At 39.7% G+C, this 27651-nt stretch overlaps 1 protein-coding gene and 1 long non-coding RNA gene across 3 annotated transcripts in view; one reads left to right on the top strand and one right to left on the bottom strand.

Annotated features, from left to right (window-relative positions):
* Positions 1 to 27651, bottom strand: part of SPIDR (scaffold protein involved in DNA repair) — a 195817-nt gene that overhangs the window by 75736 nt on the left and 92430 nt on the right. The gene's annotated exons all lie outside the window — the stretch shown is intronic.
* LOC128785683 (uncharacterized) lies at positions 1031 to 2496 on the top strand. Its single transcript, XR_008429990.1, has 2 exons — positions 1031 to 1889; positions 2311 to 2496. It is a non-coding gene; the product is annotated as an uncharacterized LOC128785683 (long non-coding RNA).

Below are 27651 nucleotides of genomic sequence, written 5' to 3'. Positions count from 1 at the left end.
ATTGTCCTGGTGTGAGATTAGAGGCCCACCTACCCCATACTCTAGCTTAGAGCAGCAATCAGCAAATATCTGAAGACTACAAAAATAAAAGCAAGCATCTAGTGAAAGTTCTTCAGAACACTCCCTGGTAACTTCCAAAACCTTTCAGCTTAGGGACTTCCTAAGGCAGAAGTAATATCTCTGTATATAACAGTCTTTAGTAGACTTTTCTTCCAGGAACTTATGTGACTGTTTTTTGACCACTTGTACATTGATGGCATCCATAGCATCCTGCAGCATCCACTGTGCTCTACAGTCGAATTACACGCATCTGAGAAACCACTTCCTTTGATTTTTTTCATCTGTCACCTAGTGGTTACATTGCTGCCCCCCACTTCTTGTTTTTAAGAGGCAGTGAACAATCATCCTTCCTGATGGCACTTCCTAATACAGACCTTTATCACATCCTCTCCTAGCCACTGCTTTCTCAAGGTGAAGAGCCCTAGTCATCCTAGTCATTTCTCACAAGGAAGCTGCTCCATACATCTCTTCTTGTTGCTCTTCTCTGATATTTTTCCACTTCTGCTACATATCTTTCATTTGGAAGACTGAAATCCTAACGTAGAAATGCACCACAAATTTCTACAGTGACATCAAGACGGTTTTGACTCCATTTCTAGTCAAGTCTTATTTTACCATGTATTTTTCTGGTCATTAAATGAAGACTAAGCTGACATATTAATGAAGCTATTGGAACACTAAAAACACGTTCCTGGATACCAACCATCCAGAGTCCATCACTTCATATGTGTACTTCACATTTACCTACTATTTCCTAGTAGGAGGGCCCGAGTCCCTCCTCCAGCCCTAGTTCTAGAGCACTAAGAGTATGAACACATTCCCCTGTCCATAGGATTGTGAGGATGACAGCACACAATTGAATAAAAGGGAAATGTGCATAGTGTTCTGTTGTACAGAAGGTGTCCAATTCTCTATTTTCTTCATTGGTACCATGGAGATTTGAGACAACAGGTTACACCAACAACTCCTCTGCCAGTGGATGAAAGGTGAGGAGTGTTGCCACTCTGCCACCATTACACACAATGTCACCACTCCTGAGGTATCATAAGAAGCTGCTTCTCACACCAGAAGAACTCTGCAATATCCATCCAAGCAGTTGAGAGCCATGTGTTAGAGTGAAGAACTTGAGCTCAAGAATTTCTGACCAAGGTATGGAATGTCAGGGTCCTTGGTTGGTTGGTTCAAGTTTGGAGGATTACTGGAGAAACTTTAACAGACAAATGCCATTTTAAAATGCACTGTTCAGTGTTTTGCAGAGATTATTAAGAACGCTTTCCTTTTCTTCCATAGACATTTGGCCTTTGCTATTGGCAAAGACCATTTACAAGTCCATTCTTGTGTTCATGCTCACTTGCATGCACAGTAGCAAGAACAAATAACTATCGCTGAGCAAACTTCAGAAAGACAGATCAATATACATGCATGCTTGACTTTACTTTGATATTATCTAGTCTAATATTAAAAAAACCCCAGCACAGCTACTAAATAACAAAAAATCTTCCATCAGAATTGTTCTTATACTTCTATCTTGTTCTGGTACTCATTTCTGGGCATTTCCTATTGTTTCTTTGCCAGGTGATGAAGCAAGACCAAATTCTGCTCTCTTCTGGTGAGGTCACTTTTTATACAGACAAATCCAGTGCTATCAGCACAGGAAGAGTAGCTGAAAGCAGCAGGAGTTCTGAGTTGTCTGGTAACACAACTGAGAATCATAAAAGGTAGTGAGAACTTTCTCTAAGCCACAGAGCACAACAGCAAAGCAGAACACTCCTTCACAGCTGGTCAAACTCTGCTTCAAGCAGCCTGGAGGTCTCAATGGGCAGCATAAGGTAAGGAGAAGTGACTGAACCACTGGTACAGAAAGCTGTCCTGGAGAGCTCCGCAGGTCTTTAAGCATGTTATAGACCAAGTTTTCCTCCACTGTGATCCACTTCAGCTTTACTGAGCTGAGAAAAATCCTTTTTTGTATTTGCTGCCACTACTGATAAATGTGCAACAAAGGTAAAGGTGCTGTGGAAAAGCCAGGTTGCACAGAAATCTCTTTTAGGCAAAGTCCTTTCTGCAGTAATCCACTCACAACAGTGAAAGAGAGCAGTGGTAGTGACCAGAGTGGAAACTTCTTTACCGAAACATCCTGGTGTAAACATCGCCTAAGTGAAACCTTCTGTGCAAGGGAAGAAGTTAGGCGTCTTGGTCTGCCACAGAAACACTGATTGTATGTGATAAACAAAATACCTTTCTTCTTTTTAGGTTAGAAAACAGCCCTCAACAGTGTGTGTGCTTCGAAGTTATCACTCACAAGAGTAACTTTCAGAGCTTCATTTTGCTTCTGTGCATTAACATGTATCTTCTCCATTAAATCACCATAGGTCCATCCTGTGGCATAGCTCTCAGTCAAAATGGAAAAATATTCTGAGAAATAAAATTTAAGTTCAACATTCTCCTTAATGTTGTCTTTTTCTTTTCTGAATCCAGAGCAATCTTAGTATTCCTGCATTACTTTAAAGACATAATTGTACAGAACAAGCAAAAAATTATAATTCTAATATTGAAATCTTATATGGTCTACGGATCACTGATAATGTGGCTTGTTTTATTTCACTGAATAGTTGCAATGACACTTAGCAAACAGATCACACCAGATTTGGGAGAATTTTCATACTGCATCACACTATTCTTATAAGCCCAAAGTTCTTTTTCAGATTCATGTAAGAGGGCTGATGACTCAGCAGAATGGAATCAATAATGCAATGAGATGGATGAACCCCTGGATTGTTTTTTTGTGATCCCATTAGACTTCACAGTCTACACAGCTCCAGCATGTTCTATGTTTTCTTTTCCATTTCAAAGAATATTTATTTTTAGAAAGAAACAGTCTTTTATGCTTCAGAGAGAAAAAAGTTAGAGGTATAGCGGAAAGATGAAAGCCCTTATTATTAAATAAAAATCACAAAAACCACACAGCTCTGCCTCTATTTATTATATTTAAAATACTTCAACATCCACCAACCCAATAAGCCAAGTTTACCTATCACAATTCTATTTGTTGCACAGTTATATGAACACAACTCCTTAAAACTAATCAATCAAAACTAACTATAAGCCAAGCTGAAAGAAGCGGGAAAATACCAGACATATCATTACAAAAATAAAACATAAGAATAACTTTTTCAGAACAAGAAAGAAATCTGTATTTTTTTAAGGGGATCTAAGAAAACAGAATTGCAACTCAAGTCATTGCTTGAAGTAATATCACAATAAAACCTCTACAATACTGATACAAACACACCTGCCAAAAAAAAGGACCATCAATAACCTCTGAAAACTGTTAAGAGTCCTTGCAGCAGTGTGACTTATTATCACACAAGGGACAGTTTTCTGACAAACCACTTCAGTTAAAGCTCTCTGTGGAAGCAAACCACTTCCAAAGGAGAGGAGCATTTTGGAGCACGGGTATCTCTCACTATTGCACCTCCCCTCCCCTGCCAAAAAAGCAGAAACAAAGTCTTTGAAGTTGTGGGAAAACACCTGTGAAAACATACAGATTTTGGAGAAAACTGGTGTGAGAGACATAAGGTGGAAGGTGTGCCATCACAGACATCTTGGCCCTGGCAAAAACCCTGACGTTTAAAGTAAGAATGACATTCCAAGAACAATAGTGAAATTTGCCAGTCCAGAGAAATGTTTATGCAATAAAGGATGAAACAACTCCACTACACACACATTTCCTAAGCAAACAACCGTGAGTTAGTTAAGTTAGGGCTTAAATATATCCCGTAGTGTTTAACAAAGGATGGCATCCCTATTCTCAGGCTTGGAAGCTGCATATTGAGTTTTGGAAGCAGGGATTTTGCAGCCAGATTTGAAAACCTGAGAAATATTAACCTAAAGAAGGAATGTTGACTGACTTGTTATAAATGAATAACCATGCATTTTGCTTTTCTTTTCAATACTTTCCACTCTCTATGTACCTTCACTAAAGTAACAGCAAACACAGTATCACTGTACAATATCCCAGGCTTTATGTGACATACACAGGATCTGAATGGCCTCTGATTTCGAGTCGAGTCTCAGGCTATCACAGGCAAAACCAGGGGAGAAGAAAAAAAGGACGAAATTATCAAGTTCCAGCAGAACAACCTGTCTTTTCTCCCACTACAGCTGAAGTGGTCAGAAAACATCTTCTACACTCCAAAAGAAACAAGTTGTGCCAGCAGATAATGGTCCTCACATACAAGCTGAAATTCTTTATTTTTTTTTCCCGCTGTGGTGGCAAGACTCTCCCTGATTGCTTATGCATTTATTTCATCTTTTATTTAAAAGAGTTTCCTCTTGTTCATCCAGGCCAAGGAGCAGCTTCTCTTAGATCTTCTTTCCCAAAGAGTGCATCCTGGTCCACAGTGCAGACCCTTCCTGCACTGCTCCTCCTGATGCTTGTGCTCTGCTTCATACTCTCATTCAGCTGTAATTCAAAATGGACCTAAATAAAAATTATTCCCTTGCTGAGCTGCATCACTAAGTAGGACACAAAAAAAAACTTACAGAAATGCAGTGATACTATATCAGTCTTGCTTTAAGTTCTACAGGTATATATATTTAGGACACTGCATTTTGATATGTATTCATACATCTGTTTTTAAAACAAAGTTACTTGTGTCCTTTACTCTCCTCTCTATCAGTTGGTTAAAAAAAAGAAGCATACCTGAAACCACTGCAAAACTGTCTAGTACAAATACTGTTTGAAGAAGAGTCTCTGGGCTGATTTCCTGTATGTAAATGTGCTCAGCTGAAAAAATGTCCAGGGCATGATTCCCAGACTACGGTACAGGAAAAAAGAGGAGTTCCCTGGCTCAGTTACCATCAGAAGGAAGACACAGGGACTCATGCAGGGAAAAGAGACCAGTTCATGACTCTCATATGTGTGTGCACATACAGACAGAAGTGCAGGCACATGCGTGTGCGCTCCCTTCCCTGCCTTGCCTCTGCACTGGTGGGGTGGGTGAGCTGGCGCAACATCCCCTCAAGGGAACAAGCTCTTGGAAGATCTGATATGACATTTTTACATTCAACTGACGGCATGCAACATTCCTTTAAAAAAAATATATTATCTGTTTGCTTGCTTGAAGCGTCACAAAGATAATATTCACGTCTGTGACCCTGACTGTCTCTGGTCAGGAGGCAGAGAGATTGTGCAGAGCGCGTTGCCTTCCAGCACCCCGGGATGTCTGCCAGAGAACAGAGCTGCTGTCCCAGAGGAGAGGGTCAGATCCTCCAGCCTTCGGCTAACACTGTGAGCAGTCCCTCTGGTGACTACTGAGGAGGTGAATGGCACACACAGGGGACTTGGCTTGCACAGCCCCACATCTGCGTAACTGACGTACAGAGCAAAAACTCCAGTGCCCTAAATCCAGGGAAAGAGTATTTTATTCTTTAGAGAACCTTATCCCCAGATCACTTGTCTTTCCATTTTTTCTTTATCATTGTTGACCTCCAAATTCCTACACCACCACCCTCTTTCAGCATCTACCAAAACATTCATATCTGTTTTCTACATTGTGGTTACATGTCCATGTGGGCTGTAAATCTTTTAAAGAATCTTATTTAAACACAGCTTCATCATTCAGATACTGTTTGGGCAATGAGCTAAGCAGAGCCAAGCAGCATTACAGAATCTTATTTCAAATCCTGTTTCCACTACCGGAGCACTCATTTTAAAGTGAATTTAAATTACTGCCTTTCCCATAAAAATTTGCTTAAGTGCATTTTAAAAGAAATGTTGCCAAGTGCAGAAATGCAACCTCTGCCCTTGGAAGTCCTTGAATTAAAGTTTGCTGAAGGCTGCCAGATTAATTCAGGGTAGAATCAGTCTGTGTTTGTTCAACCCTTCTGCTCTCTCACCCACTCCACACCCACCCCCGATGAGCAGATGGGGTACCCCGATGAGCAGAACTACTATACTGATAGGGCTGATCTTTTCATCACATCCACCATTGTTTGCCTCCACACCAGTAGAGACACAAGCTAACAGAAAAGATGATTGTCAAAAGCATCATGTGCATTTTCTCTGTCTCAAGCTCATCCTGTCATGACAGTGGTCTGTATAATACCTCCTGCTGCCACAGACCATGACCACAAGTGACCGTGTAATGACAGCAATGAACGTAAGTTTGATGTATGAGTATACAACTCCTTAATTTTATAAGTTTGTCACAGAACACGTGAAAAGCTTGAGATGCAAGCAGATTTCACCTTTTTTATTCTGAACTTTTTCTGAGACTGCCATTTTTATTTAAGTCTATTCTGTAAAGGTTAAAAAAAAAAAAAAAAGACGTTTTGAAGAAATGCAAGGCCCTACTAAGCCCAAGAGTGGTTATCCAATAGAGAGCACCAAAATGTATATCATCCATTCTGCAGCCCACATGCTTCTCCTCTCACTTCAGAAGGCAGGTAGACCTTCCAGAGCACCCAGAATTTCTGGCTATGTCTGATCAGGAGGGCACACATTAGATCAGAAAGCTGCTTAAAGTCATCCAGGGAGTTTCTCTTCTGTGCTGTCAGAGGGTATCTGGCTTAAGGACACACAATAAACACAACTGTGAGAGCTTAGCAGTCATTTGTGCAGTTTTTCCAAACTACCTTCTTCAGGTTCTTAAAGCACCAAAACCCCTGTCTAACAGCCACCAAACAATTTTTAAAATGTGGTAAAATCACATATCCATTGCAAAAGATGTACTTGTGCTATGTTGTTGTCTTACTTCTGTTTAGATAATACAGCTGCATACAAATTGCTGTTGCATTTTAATAAAATTGTAATGTTAACAAGATCCAAATGGAAAGCACAAGTAACTATAACTTTGAGTAGGCACGGACAGTAAAAAGGACTATGCTAGACCAGAAAACATAGCAAAAGAATATTGAAAGTTAGTAGTTCAAGCAGCAGAATGAATGGCTGACAAAATTTTAAGCAAACATTTTGCCTCTGTGCTCATTTCTTCTATTATCTTCTATTATCTAGGGTGAGCCCTCTACCATGCTTCCACTGCACCTCGTCTTGGACTTTATCAAGAAAGCTACACTTTCTGAAAGGGTAATAATATCTTTTTGCTGTCAAAAGAAACTCTGCCTTACAGAGAACACTGCAGGTAGGAAGATTAAAAAAATTAAAAATCCATCTAAACTCAGACCCACTATTCAATAGTGCTTTCATTTTCTGTTTTGTTCTCGCTGTTTTTTCTTTCTTCCCAGAAATATTCTTGCCAGCTGTTTTGCTGTCTCTCAGTATTCCATCAACAACCAAATATCACCATGTGGTGCTGGATCTCAAAGGCAGAATTAAGATTAACAGTGTTATGATTAAGTGCCAGCTGAAGAGACACAACCACAAAACCAGACTGTGGCTGACAGCTCATGGCCCCACTCAAGATGCCCCTGAGCACTGAAATTTTCACCCTCTTCCCCCCAGAGTCAGGAAAGGGATGGCACTTCCAGAAAGAACAGTCACCTTTGGATGACAGAAAGAGTTTCGACACTGAGACTTATGGGCATTGTCTGGTTCCCCAGTGAAAAAACATAATTCCGTTCTATGCTGGTAGATGCACTGAAAACCTATACATGGAAAATGCAGGTCAGATGAAGGCCAACGGGATAAGGACCACAGGTATGTGTAACTATGGTATTCTCATGCTCAGTATGGAAAATATTCCACAAGCTGGAACATTCTTCAAATAGTTTTTCAAAATAATTGTTATCACTTAGACGAGTATAACTTACAACAAGTTAAGCAAATAAAATAAATAAATTCCCTAGTTATGTCCCATAACCTCACCTACTTATCTCAAAAAGCAAGTCAATTAGCTTTACTTCCAGTGCTCCTCCCTGCCAGATCAAGGTTGCTATGGGGCACACAGTATTTGATTAAAGCAATTATATCTACTGGCATATACATATGTGTTTGTTTTATGCCATGGAAATATCTCTACACTTTTCACAGAAACTGGATATAAAAGTTACATGTGGAAAACCCAGTACCTGTGAATGCCCGGCTCCCAAACTGTAAACATAGCAGGAGACTTCTAATGTTTGTTTGAAAACACTTGCCCTAAGTGATAATCCTGATGGAAAAAAGGAAGTAATTTTGCTTACTCCTTGCCTTCAGGTGGCTCATTAAAACACCTCTTATGAAAGAAAGAGGATATGATTCTTTCTTGACTTTATGCTGAGGCTAAACGTCTTTGGGGAAGGATCCTGGCAGCAAAAGAATGTAAACTTAATTCTTTGTTTCAATTTAGAATTTAATTTGTCAGCAAAACCAAAGTTCATAAAGAAGGCAAATTTTGACAAATTGCAACTGCCATGAGCTCTGCTAAGAGCAGGATGTAACATGAATGTGATTCTTCAAGAGAACAAATTATAATCATTGCATCCACACAAAAAATGCTTACAATAATAAGTTTGTTCTATGATTTGCCAACTCTTCAGGCTGGGTACTAAGGAAAATTTGCTAACCTCACATTCATAAGATAAAGTGATCTGAAGCACATCTACTACATGTCAGCAGGACAAGATGGCAGTTGTCCTGTTTGAGTTTTTTGGATTACGATTAGCCTTCTCTTGCACTATAACTACAATACCTTAAATCCGAGCACACCTCTAAACAGAAGGAGGTAACAGAAGCAAAGCAGTTTTCCAAATTTCAGAAACCTTACTCACCTGAATCATTTGCACCAACAAAGAAAATGTTTGCTTATAAAAATAGTAATTTATTTGTGTATCTAAAATAAAACACGGCACATGCACTAGGTACAGACTGAGAATGTTTGCTGCTCATTTCAGCTATAGTATACTCATAAAAGTAAATGCTTAAGATATTCTGTGTCGAGTGGATGGGTAGCAGGGTAGAGTCTGCAGGGAAATGAAATCTACTATATTAGTATTACAAAGACATCAGTAAATACCTAGAGATGTTCAAAGCCTAAACACTTATCAGCCACTCGAGACTGGGATTTACCTTTATCAACTGGTCCCCTAGACTTCTTTACAAAGTCTAGCAAAAACAAACTTCAGAATGAGATGCATTTATGTCCTTAAGAGAAACACTTCAGAAATGCCAACTTCCTTCTCCTTGATTCCTACAAAAGGATGGCAGGCCCATACTTGCACAGCTGTACCACAGGTGCCTTGAGTTGAATGCTGCCTGCCAGGCTGCTCAGGCAGGGCCAGCACACCACAGGGGCAATCTGTAACCCAGCAATCCCCTTGTCAAAACAGGAGAGATGAGCTCTGCTGTGGCTCTCACAGCATCAGCTGCTCTCAGCATTGCAAGCTCCATCATCACATCATGGGAGGCTTCATTGGCTTATGAAAAACCATAATGAAATCTTACTACAAACTGCTCCCTGTCTCCTGTAATTAAATGTACTTCTTGCCCAAGAGGAAGATCTTCCCCATCTCTGTCTTTTTGGTGCTAGGAAGAGGGAGGTCTTTTCGTCATCTACTTTTGTGGATAGAGAGATAGAGCTAAGGGAAGAAAACTTCATTCCTATTTCTGTTTTTTTTTTTTTTTTTAGTTTTCAAACATAAAAACCCTGTTGTAGATTTGCACGAAAATTGAACTAAATCACTCACAGAGAAACCACACGTTTTTTTCCATGTCCCACCAAATCAGGTTTCATGTATCAAGGAAAACACCCACTTAAAAACTAGCACAGTACTGCACCAAAGAAGTGCGCCCCATGTTCTCCTAAATGTGTCCAAACTCCAGGAGATAAACTGAGGAACAGTTGTAGAAATGGGAATAACACTAGCGTCCAGAACAGCCCCAGGCAGAAAAAGCGCAAGTGACTGCAAAGAAGCAAAGAGCACAGCAGATGTAGTGAGGGTGCAGCTATGACCATCAAGCCAAGAAGTGTAACACACCCAGGAGCACACGGTGTGCAGTTCATTCTCCTCCAGACCCAGCTGCAGTGGCTGAACAGGATGGCTGCCCCTCTCAGCTGCTCAGCACCAAGTACTGCCAGGACCTTCCCATCCCTATGGCAGAGCTCTAATCCTCTCAGTGCAAAGGCAGCCAGGTAATCATGAACTGACTTAAATCATCAGTTCCCACTCAGCTCTCAGATTTCACACTAATGTGCATAAAGGACTTTCACACATTCATCTCCACTCTCTGCTGGCATGGGGCAATGTGTCCAGCAAGACATCAGGAGTGAGGAGGCAGCAGAGGCAGCAGCGCCAGTGGCAATTCACACTGTGGACAGACCCACTGCAGCTTCCTCTCTGCCTTTGCCTCTGCTGCACTGGGATATACTTGATCTTGCTGAACCAATTCAATTAGTAGTATGTGAAAAAGTCATACTTCTCCCCCCTCCCTATCTTTTTAATAATTTATTTTCTGATTAGTTCTCTACTGGCTTAGTGATATGAATCACCAGCACCCAAGCACTGCAAGATGATACAATGCTGCAAGCACATGGAATGGCCAAACTTTGCCCTATATAAACACTTTATGTAAGTCACTGAAATAAATTATGCTGCAAATTATGAGTAAATTATGCTGCAAAGGGGTAAAAATTCTCCTGTATTTGTTCAGAACAATAAATTCCTTTTTTTCCACTGTCAATCCACATTAGACCGGTAACTTGCTGCTTGCAGAATGCTCTCTGAACACTTCAAGCAGCCATGGCTCCTATTGTGCTCCTGGGCTACAGTTTATTATCTTGCTTTTTTCCTGCTTAATGCAGTTATTTTTTTGAGAGAACAGAACAGAGTGAATGAGGATAAAGCAGAGAAATCAACAGGAGCCAAAATCTCTCCCGGTCTACAACAAAAACACGTCACTAGCAACCACAAAGGATATTAAAATCAACAGATAAAGGTCAGATAAAGCACAAGATAAGGTAGTGCGTACATTAATATCTCAAAGATGCTATTACAAGGTTAATCAGTTATACTGGCAAGATTTAGGTTTGAGCTATTTGGTGCCTAAGAAATATAATCAAAATAATTTATTTTTACTTTATAAACAAAATGTAAATCAGCCATGAAATTACTACTTCACAGAACAAAATTAATATCATGCACTAAAATCTAAGTTTAGAGTAACAGCTCCCTAAAGTTTTTGAAACTGGTACAGCTGTACACAATACAGCTGCTCCAATGCAAAGCAGAACTTCAAGTTTTTAACACAGGTAAGCCTTGTGCCAGCTGATGGCAAATAGAAGAGTGCTTGGTATATTATATTTTTGTCCTCATTTAGTTACACGGTCTTCCCTTGGTTGTTTGCAGGAATGCTATTGAATACTGTGAACTAGAGGTTTCTTTACATTTTCATCTGACAAAAATCAAAAGTTCAGAATTTGCATTATGACTGATTCTCTAAATTTTTGATCCTACTATATTTATATAGTATATAGTATATAGTATATAGTATATAGTATATAGTATATTTATAATAAAATCTCAATTGCTTGTTTCACTTAGGGGATGGCTCCAGATTTTCCATGACTGTTCAACACAAGGGTGGCTGATTCTTGAGCTGAGAGGAAACTATTTAGGCTCATGTCATTACAACACAACAAAGAAGAAAAGCAATTGAATATATTTGTTTAGAAATCTTTGCAATTGCAGCTTTCACAGCAGTTATTCTTGAGAAAGACTTGCAGGCACAAATCAGAACACAGTGCTTTTCCCAGGGTCTGCCTGTACTCTTGGCAGTGTTTTCTCTTGAGCCTGCTCAACATAACAGGGAGGCAGGGTCTGAAAGACAGGGTTAAGTCTAATTATTCAGCCAGATACATCAAAGGGAAAGTTTCCATGAGTATAAAGTAAGCCATATTTCAGTATTTAAGAGCCCAGTACACAGCCTAAGGAGAACTTGAACTCCACCTTTATCAAACTATTACCTCTGCTATGTATTATTCACACAGCAAGAGTCTTAATTGCCCAGACACTCTGCCAACTCTTTCCTCTCCGTTGAAACCAACCACACAAATCTAAAACACCCATTTTCAACAGAAGTGTACTGAAACACACACTAGAGATGTTAGTTGTCAAGTGTTCAGCACAACACTTCACATTTTGTGAATTACAGATTTATACAGCTCCGTGAGCCTGTCAGTATCAGCGTGTCTTGGTGGTAGCAATCCCTCCTTCCCCAGCCTTCGGTCATTGCTTTGTTGACCGCTTGTAGGCATATGTGGGTGTATTGGCCTCTAACAGACAAAGAAAGCACATAAGGAAATCGAGGTAAAGCTAAACTGAAAAAAATACTTTCCCATTTAGCACTGAGAGCACTTATCAGTTCCAGCACTCTCACTTAACTTGCTGGAATTAAATATGCTGCAGTGCCACTCTGGAACTGCGTTTCTAAAGTGCAATAATCTTGTATTGCAACCATTCACTTCACAACAATATTTTGAGAACATAATGGTTAATTTAACTCTGAAAACTTGTATCTCATGCTAATAATTTCTTTTTGCTCACCTGTTACTTACTGCTTCACTGTTGCTGATATGCCACAGAAAATCTGGAAATAAGAAATTGGTTTAAGCTAGTCCTGCAGATTTTAAGAGGGCAATCATGCCTAGTGCAGGTTCAAAACAGAAAGGACAACATTAGTGAATTCTCTGAACCTCTTTGCTAAACAGATAGATTTGCTGAACCAACTAAACCTTTTTCAGGACACTTAGCTTTAGAACAAGATGGAGCTAGTGACACAACAACTGGAAACCCAGCAAATGTAGTGATGTGCCTAAGAGTGGAGGATGTCTCCTCTACTGAACAAGGCATTTTATAAAATTAAAATTGTTACTGCATCAGCATCTAAAGATGCAGGTGGTAAGCTGCCTGAAAATAATGTCTAGTTCTTCAACAGCACCTTTTTCTTGAAGATTTTAGAATAATACACAAAACTTAAAAAGTTCACACAGCAGTACTAATTAACAGGCATCTTATAACTCCTGCTTTAATTAAAGTGTTTTTTCCTTTACCTTATGAAATTAAAATAGAAGGTAAAGAGGATGGTAATTTGTCGATAGGAACACAGAAAAGGAACCTCTAGTTTCACAATACCCTCAACCCATGGTTTGCCCCCAACCCTCATTTAGGCTTGCAAGTCTGTGGGTTGTGCTGCAGACCACGTCAAGAACACATGCAACTTGGAAAAACCGAAACAAAAACCAGTCCCTTCAAAAAAAGAAAAACAAACCCAAAAAACCCACCAGCTTATAGCTGGAGCACTCCTCTTGGTCAGATCCAGGTCCCAGCAGAGCCCAGTCACTGTTAGGCTGGCAGAAACAAGATGTGCCAGGGAGCAGGAGCAGGGTCAAGTGGAACAGCTGGAGGAGGCCAGAATAGCTGAGGCAAGGATGTATCACAGATCTTGGCCTGAGGTCTCAGAGTGCTTGGTTCCCAGGGAAATCCTCTAATGTATCACCCTTTGCCTCATACCCTAAAACTCCCTACACTAAAGGACACATGTAAAAGGCAACTTCCAAAGGAAACATGCTCTTCAAGGCTTGTGCTAATTGCAACTTGTTCATTTGCAGTTGTAATAGACAGCCAGGAACTGCCTGTGTAAGCAAAAGCTGCTCCCATTGCTTTTCTAATGGAACATAGTTCCTGTCAAAACTGAAGCACAAACAGTCCCAATCCCAAGCCAGAAAGAGGCAAAGTAAGACAGTACAAGCAGTAACATTGCAATCTAAATGCTTTCCTCCAACTGCTCTGCATAATCTCATGTCAGCATATGTCATTCACAATTAGATCCAGAGTTAATTTCAGGTCTTTTAGAGCAAGAATTTACACACTCTGTTCTTTAAAGTAGTGTTCATTACAAGGAAGCTCATTACACCCAAAGCAGTGAGCAGAATCTGCACCTCCTTTCAACTGTTTTGTGGCCAACACAGAAGCTACAGCTATTTACTCTGTGGGAAAAACATGAGTGATCATGGCAAAAGCTCAATGGCTTCTTAGCAGTCCATGTTCAGGGTCTTTGGTTAAAAAAAAAAAAAAACAACAGAAACCTTTGCCACTGAATTGTCATAATTTCTGACAGCATTGTTTTGACACCAGCCTGGCAGAGACATGTAAGCAGAGCCCTGCTGTTTGCTGTTTGCACAGACAGCTTCTTGCAGGTAGCCAGCTCAGAACTATCTAGTTACAGACCTGTGAGGTCTAATACAAATAAACAGTCCTGATCATAATATGCAGTATAGGCAACAAAGCCAAAGAAAGAAGAAAAATAACACATGCCAAAGCATGAAAGAATGAAGAAGGTGAAACATTCTACTGCTAATGCTTTACGGAAGTGTAAGAGGATGGTCCTGTCCAGGGAATGGCTTCTCACCGTCTTTTTCACATGAGAGGGAGCAAAAACACCTTACCAGAAATCTAGAGATCAAGACGCTAAGTTTCAGATAGTAGATTATAAAATTGAAACTGACAGGACTTGCACAAGTGGGTTCTTCTGCTCTTCATTGAGACGCTCTCTTAACGTGCCTACAGGCACACAGTATGTTCTCTCAATGTCCAACTGAATCATACTTACTCTTGTGTTTCAGATTTTTTTTTATTTGGGAAACCAAAAAACCCCAAACGCAAGGAGGCCAACTCAGCCTACAGGCAAGAGTTACCTTTTCTTTCTTTTTTAATAAGCTTTTATGAGGGTTCTTCACCCAGAATCACCACTAGTACAGGTCTGCTAATGGTAGAGATAAAAGAAAAATGAGTGCTCAGGCCTTTCAACATTAAGTTTTTGAATAAAAGATTAATCCTCTTCTTACTATAACCCTTATCACTGCTAACCTAAAGAGCATTGAACTACGAATTAATGGCAAATCCAAAACTGCCCAAGCAGAGAAAAAACCTCCATTCACTATAAGAGTTCTGAAATGGTTAGAAATCAGTGTGGACTGACAAGATGTATTTGGATCACAGAGAGATCAAAGTACCTGAAGCTCTTCATATCAACTAAAACCTGAGCTTTGTGCATGATAAGTCCTCATCTTTGGCATACACGTCTTTGAGTCAGCAAATTGCCTTCATTTGATTTTCAAAAAACCTCCCAGGGTTTATCTGCTGAAGAATCCCCCTTTTTATTTAACACAAAGAATTAAGAAGTAATTACATTATGTTTACACATTTATAAATGATGGGCTGCCTTTGTCAAGGGTTCTGGATCCCTTAATCCTTCCTTAATCTAATCAAACAAATTGGCAATAAATAAAGCACAAAGGGATGTGGCAGCGCAAGGGAGAAATTGCAAGGGAAACAAAGGAAGCTTCAGACGGCTCCTCAAACTAGTGATCAAATGCAGGCAAAAGAAAACCTACCACTCAATTCCAGTGGAAACAGGGAAATAATGGGCATCCTTCTAAGTTGTCATGCAAAAGTATAACACAGTAAGTCCTAATAACACAATATGTCAAGCTCCAGTATCAGACCATGAGACAACTACAAATTATTTGGACTAAAAAATGCCTTATTCAAAAAAAATTGTTAAAGGTCTAAGAGCTTATAGCTACCAGTGGAATTTAATTTACTAATTTAGTAGCATTTGGTGTCCCCTTTGAAGCCAAGTGTTCAGTAAGTGCTGAAAAAACTCAAAATAAAATTCCTCCCTCAGTAGTGTGAGGAAAAAAAAGTACAGTGAAATCGTTCAAGTAGCTTCAAATGGCAAATGTTTCTGTTTGTGCTATTGACATTTTATTGCACAAACCTTTCCATCAGCTTCCTAGCAGAAGGACTTACTAAATGAAATGATGCTTTAAGCCTTGGAAAAAATGTACAAGGACAGACCTTTTTCAAGTTACCTTTGAGGTAAAGGATCAAACCATAGCACTGTAAACCTCACAAGCAACACAGCAGGACTCTATCTCAGAGTTCAAGTTTTCACAGGAGAGTAGGAAAGTGCTATGTCACAAGAGGGGTTTCTGTCCCAGAAACAAAGAGCCTAGTTTCCCAAAACCATCAGCCAGAAGTATCAGTACTGGGTGCTTTAACCCCCACCTCTTCCTGAGCAAGCAGCCCTGACACTGCTGAGGTTGGCACATATATTAGCTCCTATTAGGATTGGTACAGCTGGTCAGGCTTTCAGTTTCCTTTCTTCCCCTTCAGCAGAAAGCTTATTTGCCTGGGCCAAAATGAGTTTTGACAAGAGCTGCTTCTGAGCTTTTCTATTTGAAACCGAGCTGAGCATACACTTCACATTTTACTTTTTTCAGACATAACTCCCGAGAGAGCGGACCAAGCTAAAACGCAACACCTTGTAAATCAGAAAGGTTTATCTTTACTTGGAATTGGGTCAACTACAATGGTTTAAAGCTATTTCTTCATTTCACTGTCATCCAGCCACCAGCTTTGAACTTCTTTGTTTAAAGCAAAGATACTAAGGAAGGAGTGCCTTTCACAGTAACAGTGAAAAATCCAGCAAGAGCAAGAATTGCCAGGCATGTGCTTAGATGGTAGCAGGCAACAGGAACTTTAATCATCTAACTGATAAGTATTCACGTTAAAAATTTCCATGAAAAATGAATATAAACATGGTCTCAATGCTATAATCCTTGATCACGCAAGATTCCCAGAAATGTGATGATGTTTTGCTTTAATGGTAACCATAAAATAAACAAAAATTCCAAGATGCTGTGATCAGCCTATGCAGACTCTGTTTTAAAACTGTATTTACTGTTTTGTGATTAAACCTTTCCCTCTAAATCTTGATCTTTGCAATGTGCTTTTATTTCTACTTTAACTCAGATACAATTTCCCAAACACAAGATAAAATTTCAGCTTTCCAACAACCAGAAACAAAATATGTCTTTTTTAATACAACCTCCTAAAGCACTTATTTAAAAGTATATGGCCCCAAAGAAACCCCAAGCAAGATTGAAGGTCTTCCTTCTTTACTTAGCTGTTACAAAGTAGAGAAATGTATAACTTCTTCATTGATTGTAACACTTCACAAAAAAAAGCAGAGTTTTTTTGTGTGCAAAAGGAACACTTTTCTAAATTCAGAAACAGCGGTGAAAACTATTTACAGTCTCCACTTTACCTAGACTCTAGTAACTAGAGTGCTGAGTCATAAATTAAACTGGTGCTCTGACCTTTAAGGAACAACTGAGATCATAATAAACACGTCTCGTATTTTCAGCTGAGTCCAAGTAAAGAGAAGTCTCACAGCTCCTTCAAAAGCCTCAGGAGATGCAGTTTCTTAAAGCACACATAAAATTGATTAGTGTTCACAGTAACTAAAAACACATTAGAGAACAGACATGTTAGAGAAAAGAAATGTTAGAAAACAGAGAAGCGAACAGACTCAATTTACTTTGAATTTACACACTTTCCCCTCTCATATATGCCCTAAGTTGGAAAAGAACTAATACTGAAAATCAATCATGCATGTGAATAATCACCAAAAACACACAAAGCAACCTGAGAATAGAGTAGACTAGACAGTACAATAGTTATGTGCTGCCATGCAAGACATGGAATTTAATTTTTGTTTGGGAAATGATGGAGATTTCTTACCTAGAAACAGTCATTTTAGCTATGTATGTCCCATGAAGGTATTCTTAAAACATAACAAATTATGAAGACAGAAGAGTTAGACACACCTTGCTTCAACAAACTTGTAAATGGGAACTTCCCATTGTGTGTCATACTGCTCATTTTCTCCTCTCAGCTACATCTTCCTTCTGTCTAAACAAAATGAAACTTTTTCTCCAGAAGTCCCTCAAACCCACTATGGACCTTTCATAGAGAAAGTGCTATAATGAGGACAAATATATCTGTATACAAGCCTGTGTTCACACATATCTTTCAACATTTTATCTATCTACATGAACTTGCACTTCATCTTTACCAGTTCAGTAACCAATACTGTATTTCACTATACAGACATAGTTATATCCATGTAAGTAGGCAATTTATTCTCAATCAGGGTGTGCTACAAGCTACAGTCTTCATAGGTATGAGCTTGCTATGTGCTAAACATAATTTATAACAAGGAGGCCTTCTTTCCTGGCTTGGCTGATGTAAAGAGGTTAACACCCCACCTGTGTGTCACTAAGCTGTAACATGTTAACAGGCAACTTTCAGTCAAAGGGATGTAGGTCAATTCCGAAAAAACAAGATGCAAATGCTATCTTGAAACCCTTTCTGCATCCACAAAGAAATTTCTCAGACAAAATCAGAAGGCTACGTGATTCAGCTAAATATATCTACGTGCTGGTTAACCCTAAAAAGGGGAAAGGGGGCCTAGATCTGCTCCCTGCTTGTCTGTGAGCTGTGGTTGAGTTTGCTAACCTAGGGAATTAATAATGCAGAGCCAGTGAATGGAAACTGCTCCCAAAAGGGTGTGATGTGTGCTGGAGATGGGACAGGCAAAATGGCAAGGACACACACCCCACCCTCCAGGCAGCAGCCAGGGCTTTTGCTCAGGAATGGAGCTAAACAGTACCATAAAAGAATCCAGTTTCAATTGAACATCAGTGTAGATCATTTTAAGTGCTTTCATTGGCCTTTCCACCTCACTAAGTCATGAGCTAGACTGTAGACTCCCAGGAACACAGGTCATTAAGACAGGAATGATAATAAGTATCAAATACTCCAGGCATTAATATTAATAACAAGAAACAGAAACAAAACAATAAACAGTAAACACTGAATACTGTCACAGCTCTCTGACTAAATGCAAAACATGTTATTTACATTATGCAATTGCGTTATGAAGCACTTTCACTCTTGCTGCTGAATACAAAATTGCAGCCTCCTATCTCTGCAGTTTGAAATGTCTCTCAGTGGCTGTAGCAAGCTCACGAAATAAAGTTCACTACTGTATCACGTGTGGAACCATGTGCCAGCCCTGGCATGGTATGCAAATGAACTCACTGATCTCTCTGGGTTTTCCCCTTTTTTTTTCCCTGATCTTTAATGAGGATATCGAGCTCAGAGGGAGTAGCAGGCAGGAGATTGCGCTGTACTTTCACAATGGGAAAGAAGCCAAAATGCAGGCACAATGCCTGGATTCAGCAGTTTCAGGCAAACACATCAGAAGTTCATACATCCTCCTCCAGGAAAACACTTTCCACTGTCACTTTAACAGGAAACCTAGCTCAAAACCAAGGGTGGGCTATCCCCTCATTCACTTGTCACGCCTGGTTATTGAAGCTATTCCTCCACAAGAAAGATTTTCCTGTTAGAGAAGCTTCCGAAATTGCTTAAGAGCAATTTGCTTTGGTTCGTTATGATGATTTAATTCTGTAATATTCTGAATATTACACATCATGCTTATTGGTCTTTAATACTGGGCTTTTTATGCTGAAGATTACATGTACATACTCAGAAATACATACTCAGAAAATATAAGAGGAAGAAAATGAACATAGCATTAGTCAGTAAAACATAAGTATATAAACTAAAATGTCTCAAAGTTCACAGTGTATTCATGTTCTATCTGAAAATGGATCCCACTGACACAGACTGTACATGCTTAATTCCAATTTTCTTTATGTTCCACCTACACTTTCCTTAATTAGTCTCTCTTTACCTGCTTACAACACAGACAAATTACTTGGTACAATTTGAAGTTCTCTTCTTTCCTCTCAAATCCAAAACAAATTTCTCTGGCTAGTTGGCAGAAAATAAATTTAGATATGTTTTAAGTTCTCACATTCCATATGAACAAATACATCCTTAGGACAAGACTGCACATGCCTCTAGAGGGAATAAGCACAAGACTCAGATCTCAAGAAGGAGCAGCCAGAAGCATCTCTAAGTCTCTCTCAATGTGTTGCTGCTCTTGGGAACTACAGCAGCTTCTGACATAGCTGATTCGAAGGCCTTAAGAAAAGCAGACTTTGACTCTCCCCAGTCTCCCCTTTTCTGGCCTTCCCTCAAGCCCAGGCCAGTGTTTAATTAGCATTAATTTTATTTACTAATATTCCAGTAAAACTGAGAATCACTGTTGTTCTAATTTTTTTATATGCCAGATCAAGACTCACAACAGATACCTTGCTGAAGATTTTACGGGAAGCCTGTGGCATAAGCCAAATGAAATCAGGAACATAAAAAATATTTTGAAAACAAAGTCTGTTTTTCCTCATCTAGTAGCCTTTGATTATGATTCTGCCTTACACTACAAGACATCTGAGCATGTGTCAAGAGTCGGCAGAGAAAGGGATGAGATTTTGACCACGTGGCTGGCATACAGCCAGCTCTGTGACATGGACTACTATGACACAGTGGCAGAATATGAGGTCACAGCATATGATCCTCCTCTGTCCCTGGACAAACTGTGAAACCAGGAGAGCTTTGGCAGAGTTGAGGCTTCATGCACTGTCATAAATATAGGTTTGCCTAAAGAAAACATTCTGGCTCCATGCCGTCACAGTTAGGTATCCAGACTACCTGGCATCTTCTTTCTTGACCCCCAAATCAGATTCACAATATCTTAAAATTTTTTTAAAATATTTGCTAGAACATGGAATTGTCCATACAGTATACTGTTGAGAAATGTGAGGCTATCACCTAAAATCTTTGTTCCAGGCCATTCACTCTTTCTTACCAGTTTGGAAAACAAAACAAAATGATCATGTTTAAGACCAAAGGGACATTCTTCCCTATAGAAACTGGTAATTCTTGGCTGGCAAAGAATAAACTTGCATTTTCTTACTGTTTCTCAAAACAGGGAGAGGAGAAAAAGGAGATGGAAGGAAGGGAGAGGATTAATCAAGATAATATTTGCTGATGTTTATATTCTGAAACAAAGGGGAATAATAATCCAGGAAGATATATTACATGACAAAGATGGGAAGTAACTTGCGACGTTGCAGAATTATTGGAGCCACATCCCAGCCGTAAGAGGCACTGATACAAACACAGATTATTTCAAATGAGGTTACTAGTGTTTCACTGTTCAGGAAATAGGGGAAGCAAAGAAGGAAGTAAAAACTTAAAACATTGTTTGTTTTGAAGATACTATATTTTGACAACTCTGAGGAAAGGCTGTCAAAAGAGGAAAGTTGTATATCCTGACACTAATGGACTCTATGAATAACTTACAGACAAGATGATTCTGATCATGTTTGTTTTTATATGAGGCAAAAACTCATTTGCTACTCATATTGCCCTAGTTTGAAGTTGCTTCTATAAAAACAAATATGACACAATGAAAAACTGCTAAGATTCACCGAGCTACAGAATGTCCTTCCTGCTCACCCTGGCTCACTTTTCACTTAGAAACGTAAAAGGAATGTCACGCATTTGTAAACTATGTCTGGGAGCAAAGCCTCAAGTATCATGAATAAAAACACTCAAGTTTTACACTATACCAGTAAAAATGCTACGTGACTTCTATTGAAGCACAAGCTCAGATGTTTCTAAATACAGATGGTATCCATCATATGAAGGAAGAACATTAGTTATTGCATTTGACATCTTCCTTGGGAACTGCACCCCTCCTCACTGAGCAGAACAAAGTCTCTGGCACACTAGAAGTTGCCAAGACTTTCTGCTTCTCTGTCCTCAATGCAATTCATATTCTCTATGGAAGGAGGAAAACAAGAAAGGGAAAAATTTGTAATGCAACCCTCTGTTCTGTATGCTACACCAATTGATTTCTCAGCTCAGTTTTTAATACTGAATCTTACTGCAACCATGTTTCTGGGCAATTATGTATTGAAATACATATTGACAAGTCAGTTTTTCACTTGCATACAATAAATATTTATTAAAAATCTGCTACTTGCAGGTTGGTCATTTGAAGCTTCTATTCAAAAGAGCAAGCTGTAAACAGTGTGCTCAAAGGCACCTGACTGGGTCTCACTGACCTCTTGCTGTGCTCTGCTTTATATTTCTTGGCTCTAACTTGGCCGTGTAAGGGAACAAGGTAAAAGTCTACATGAACCTGCTCATTTCTTCTGGAAACAAACCTTGAGCTATATGCTGGGAAATCAAGAGTCTGCAATAGCTGTGGTGTGGGCATTTCCTTCTATCCAGGGGATAACTCTATTCTATCACTTCACCAAAATAAAGCCTAAAAGAACCATGAAATATTGATTTAGGCAATGGGGTAGAGGACCACCATCTCACATTCCATAGTTCACACATACAAGTGTTTTCTAAGTGTCCATGTCATGGTAAACTCTGAACTTGTTCCTCTGGATAAAGTTACAGTGCTTAAGACTGGTTTTCCTACTTATCATTCCAAGTATCTGTTTGCTGTACCATCAGGTAATATGGTATGGCAAAAGCTGTCAGATCTTTCCAGCGTAGCCAAGGGAATGAAAACATACCACTTTTCAAATTAATACATACCTGCTACAAGGAAACAATGTCAGTATTTTTGCACAGTTTTAAGGACTCTACAAGAGAAAGGATGCAGTTAGACAAGGTCTAGAACTTTGACAGATGCAACAATGGCTACACAGTCACCATTGCTCCCAGACGGAGCAACACCCAGGTATTTAGAAGCTGAACATCCACCCTTTTTTTTTTTTCTTTTTTTTTCTCCTTAGTTTTTAAAAAACAGCTTATTGTCTGGGTTTTTCTGTTTGCAACTGTGCATCTGCGAATGTGTATGACAATAGGAATTCTCAGAGCAAGCCAAACTAAGAAAGATGGATTGGTCTGATGTCTGGTCATTCATGGGTGTGTCCACACCAGTCCTGCGGTTCAGATCAGTGCTGTGTTTCTGTGGCAAATCTCTCCATCTTCCCTGAGCTTTGGTTTGGATTGTGGAGCAGCCTTCTGAGCTCACACAATGGATTCTTTTCATATGAAACTAAACCTGAAGATGTGCTCCAACTGCTAAAAGGCATTTGAGCCATGTGACCAGCTTACAGCCTGTCTGGAATAAAGGCCCACAATACCTACAGCAGGACCAAATCTCCCACACCGGCTTCTACTCCACAAATCTGCTCCTACCGCATCATTTGCTAGTACAGACACGTCTGTGTCAAAAACTATGTTCCTGTTCCTTGGAAAGTTCGTCTTCTTTATGCACAATCCTACCTGCATCCTTTGATAGCTTCATTTCAGATAGACATATTACTGTGAAAGGCCATGAAAGCAGAAAGATAGACAAATTTTCCCAGCTGTACAGCAGCACAGACATTTTGAAAATTTGATTCCCCAGACTGGGGTATCAAAGGAAAGGAAGTCTGAAGAAGTCACCAAATTATGCTGTTCACAGTACATAGCAGTGGCAGGCACAGGGATGACCAGATTTTGGGATATACTGAAGCTCCACACCTCAGAATACTCTTGATGTGAACATATGTAAATGAGTTCATAATGAAGCCCTCGGCTTACAACCTGCAATGTTGGCACAGGTCTTCTTGGCAGCTGCACATATACTCATTTTTTGACATATTGATTACTGGGGATGTATCACATATAGCAGATGTCACATCTGCATCATTGCTTCTCTGCAAGAGGCAAACCTTGATTCAGCTGAAGTTTTAACTGATAGTTTGTGACACAGCTTCTAACTTAGATTACACTACGGAATCATTATAGTAATTCAACGTAAATACCAGATAAAACTCAAAGACGAGACGTAAAAACCAGGAGAACTGGAAAAGTTGACTAAAGAGGCTTAGTAGCAGTCGAGATGAGGCTGAGAGACCTGCAGACCCTCATAAAGTAATGGTAAGCTATTTCTCCTTAACCATCTCTTCCTTCTTTCTATCCTCAGTCTCCCTGGATTATTTACTGGTTCAAACAAAATGTGACTTATTTCTACCCACTGCTTCAAACTGTTTATAAGTTATCAGTCTACATTCTCAAAATTTATCATTCACATATGCAGACATACACATACATGACTACTGTGTGCATTCTTTAAAATTTCTCACAAAGGGTTCCTCTAACCTTTACCAAAACAATTGGATTGATTTAACTGCACTACTTAAGATACTCAAATTCTGACTACTAATTTTTAGAAAGTCTTATTTTTTACCTCTGGAATCTCATCTTTATTTAGAAATCAATGTATGACCCACCCCACCCAACAAACAGTAAAGTACTACACAGTGCATTTCTTGAACTGCATTGTTCTGAACACCAACAGAGACTAATGGACAAACAGTGCAAAAGACAATTAATGCTAATGCAACCACGTAAGTGATGATAATGATAAAGCAACTGACTACTCAAGATTTACCATTAATCTGTCTTCTTTGCTCTTTTTGGGCACTCACTATAATCTAGAAAAAGAAATATGTTGTCATGGTGACCCTAAGTCAAGTTACCAGAAGAATGTAAGAGAAATTCTGCAAGATCAAAAGTAAAAATTATTTAAGACGATGGCAACTGAAACATAGACATGAATTGCTCAGATTTCATGCAGCTACCAAGACTGTAGTGCAACTAGCAGCAAATAGTGGAGAAATCAGAAAACTATGCAAGAACAGGGAGCATTAGGAGACAAAGATACATGAGAAAGCACAAGCTTACACTGCCACAAGCAGAAAGCTCTTTGCAGGACATGTCTGTATTAGAGACAGGAACCAGAGTGTGTAGCATAATATTACTAGAAAGGACTAGGGCAGATTCAATTTCAAAAAGCTGATTGTAAAATGAGATGTTCTCACTACACTGATACATTTCGTACCAAGATGTTCCCTGGAAAGCTGGACAACATTCATGCATAATTAATTTTTTAAAATAAGTTTGGGGACAGAATCTTCACAAAAAGGTACGTTCTGTGCCTCATCCAAACTAGAATAGGGTCAAGCAGCTGAGGATTGTAGAATGGGTTATCTGAAGTCAGTCAACCCAGTTGAGGCATGTCCACCCAGGTCGGATGACACATCAATCTAAAAAGTGGCACATGCAAGGCTGCTAGTTCATGGCTCTTGTCCTGAGTTTACTGACAGGTGGCTAGAAATAATGTATGACCTATATTATTTTCCCAGTATAGTGGCAGGTGCCAGGACACAACTCTCTCAAAAGAGATCATGCAGCTGCTATAAAATCTTGGAAGGAACTGGCATATTTGGGTAGGAAAAGAAGCTTTCTCTTAGAGGTGAGTAGCTAGCAAGGCTGGAGTTGCTAGCGGATTTGATTGTGAAATTTTGTGATAGATGTGCAGCCTACAATTCTTTCTGTCCACAAAATTCACCAGCAGCTCATGTGAACAGACTGTATTTACTTTAAAATTACTAAGACTGGGACTTTTGCAGAGTGATGAACTAATAAATGAACACATCATGGAAACAGCCTTGTCTTATGCTCCTGTACTTCCTGCATAGAATTATCCTTCAGTCATTCCAGGGTTGGTGTCAGAGGTGTGGGTTTGACTTTTTTTTTTTCCTTCATATTTGCAAAATATTCTGCTTTATGCTACATGTTCAAAATTTATTAGCACTGTGGTTAGAAGCAGTCTGCAGATCATCTGTAGAATCACAGTTCTCTATCAAGGTGTAAAAAAAAAGGGCTGCAAACAGCTCTATAGACAGAGGTACAGAGCTGTGAATGAAGAGGAACTGACAGCAAATTTTAGAATTAAGAAGCAAAAGAGTTGATACAAATTTGTATTTAATTTATGGTACTCTCTGGGACAGTGCATACATTGGAGATCATCCCAAAGCACTACTGCTTGTTCAAGAGAAAAACAATACACACCCCCAAGAATATGTTAAAAAAATGTACTGACTGGGGGAGGGGCTGGAAGTGGAGGAGGGAGAAGAAAATAATTTTGCCCTTACAATCTAATCACCAAAATAGTTTTGAGTGGTGGTACAGCCCGAAAGGACTCCTCCCTCAATCCTGTTCCTGGCAGAAGGCAGCAGAAAACACTACAGGGCATTTTCTGTTCAGAAAGAGAAAACCGAAAAGGCACAGCACATGACTTGTGAAGTGACTGCTAAAAACAAGGGAGGATGAAACACAAGCACCAAACTTTTACAATGATCTTGTAATAGCAGCAAATATCTGGCTACATTTCAGCTCCAACAATTGGAGCTCCAGTCCCACCTCTGCAGAAGTGAAAAAAATATGCAAGTAAGTGCCAACTGAGTTTCAGTCTCAAATACTTCAGTATTTCCTACCCTGAAGGACATTTTGAACTGCAGTGGTGGTAAAAGTCTTCCTGCATGAAATCCTTAAGGCTCCTTTACAACAAGCCATTTACTAGGGAAACAGAGAAGTTTCTGTATTTTAGCAAAACAACCTGTTTTCCAAGTTCTAAAAATAGAAAAGAAAAAAAAAATTTAAAGTGTCTGTCATTTTGAAACCACTCACAAGCATTTCATCCTAAGCAACACAGCCTCCCCCCTTGCTAAAAATAAAACAGTACATTACAGCAACATTTTTTGCTGGCTTCAGCCAAGGATTTGAAAACCTCCCCTCAGCCCAGACAGGCCGTAAGCTATGAGTCAGCACTTCTCAGCATTTCTGGAAATTCCTCAGCAGAGCATCCACCCTGTAGCAGGAAGCTGCTGCTCACTTCAGTCGGTACCAGGAAATGGATGGGTGCTCCTGGGCCTCACCTGACCCGGGCACAGAGCTCAAGGAAACTTCCCCAAAACTACCAAACGTTCCCCGTCCCACCAGCTTCCTGCAACACCACCAAGTACACTGCCTGCAAATGAGCTTGGGAACTCCACCCAAACACAACTTCGTGCAGCGTCAATGAACAGGAAAATATAGGACGAATTAAGGAAAAAACCCCATCATGCTGGACAAGGGCAAGTCTCTCTGGTGCAATTTTATTGGTATGGCCTCTCCCAGCCTGAATCCAGAGGTTGCTTAGCTCCACCAGGATCTGTGCCCTGTCCAAGGAAGTCTGAATTCATGCAAAACAGCCATGTCCCACCATGTAAAGAGGGTTCCTGGTGCTTACAGAGAAAATGATTCTTTCCCCTTTCAAGTGGATAAAGAAGGCACAGGTTCAGGGCATTGCCACACACACGGCACAGCTCCGTCTCTCCTTCCAACAGTCCTTACTTCACACAAAAAAATCTGATGATCTGCACAGAACAGAGCCAAAGGATGGGAGGAGGATCCATGCTTGTCTAGGGGATACCCCAAATCTGCCTGTGCCTGTACAGGCTGTGGTGCTGTGAAGTGTCTCATCCGTACTGAGACACAAACCAGAAGTCCCCATGGAAGCTCTTGGTGCTCGGTACTCCCAAACGTGCAGCACTGCCAAGGTGGAGACACTGCTCTTGAACTGGAGATATAACATGCACATGGGTCCATCTAAGGAGATAAAGCAGCTATTTCACAAGCACTGACTGTGGTGAATGCAATTCCCACTTTACTCACCTCGGACTGAGTATCTACCCTTGTTTTGCTTTAAACACAGGCTTTGACAGGGACTTTAAAGAGGGAGAGTTAAGGGAATAGGAAGTACTTTGTGAACAGCAATAATTGCATGTTCTGACTTCTCCAGCTTACATCATGTGCGTTTTCCAACAACCACAAATCAAGAAGGAAACAAAATTGCAAGAAAATAATTTTCAGCACAACATATATGTTAAAACTAACAGAACAAGACAAATGTTGACATTTCCCTGCTTGTTTCTTGCTTTCATATATGTGGCTATAGTCCCACAAAAATCTTGCCTTTTTTTTTTAACGAATATTTGT

Source organism: Vidua chalybeata, chromosome 1 (assembly GCF_026979565.1).
Source record: "Vidua chalybeata isolate OUT-0048 chromosome 1, bVidCha1 merged haplotype, whole genome shotgun sequence".
In the NCBI taxonomy this organism is placed as follows: Eukaryota; Metazoa; Chordata; class Aves; order Passeriformes; family Viduidae; genus Vidua; species Vidua chalybeata.
Note: the sequence above shows the minus strand (reverse complement) of the source record. Positions and strands in the feature narration are given on the sequence as shown.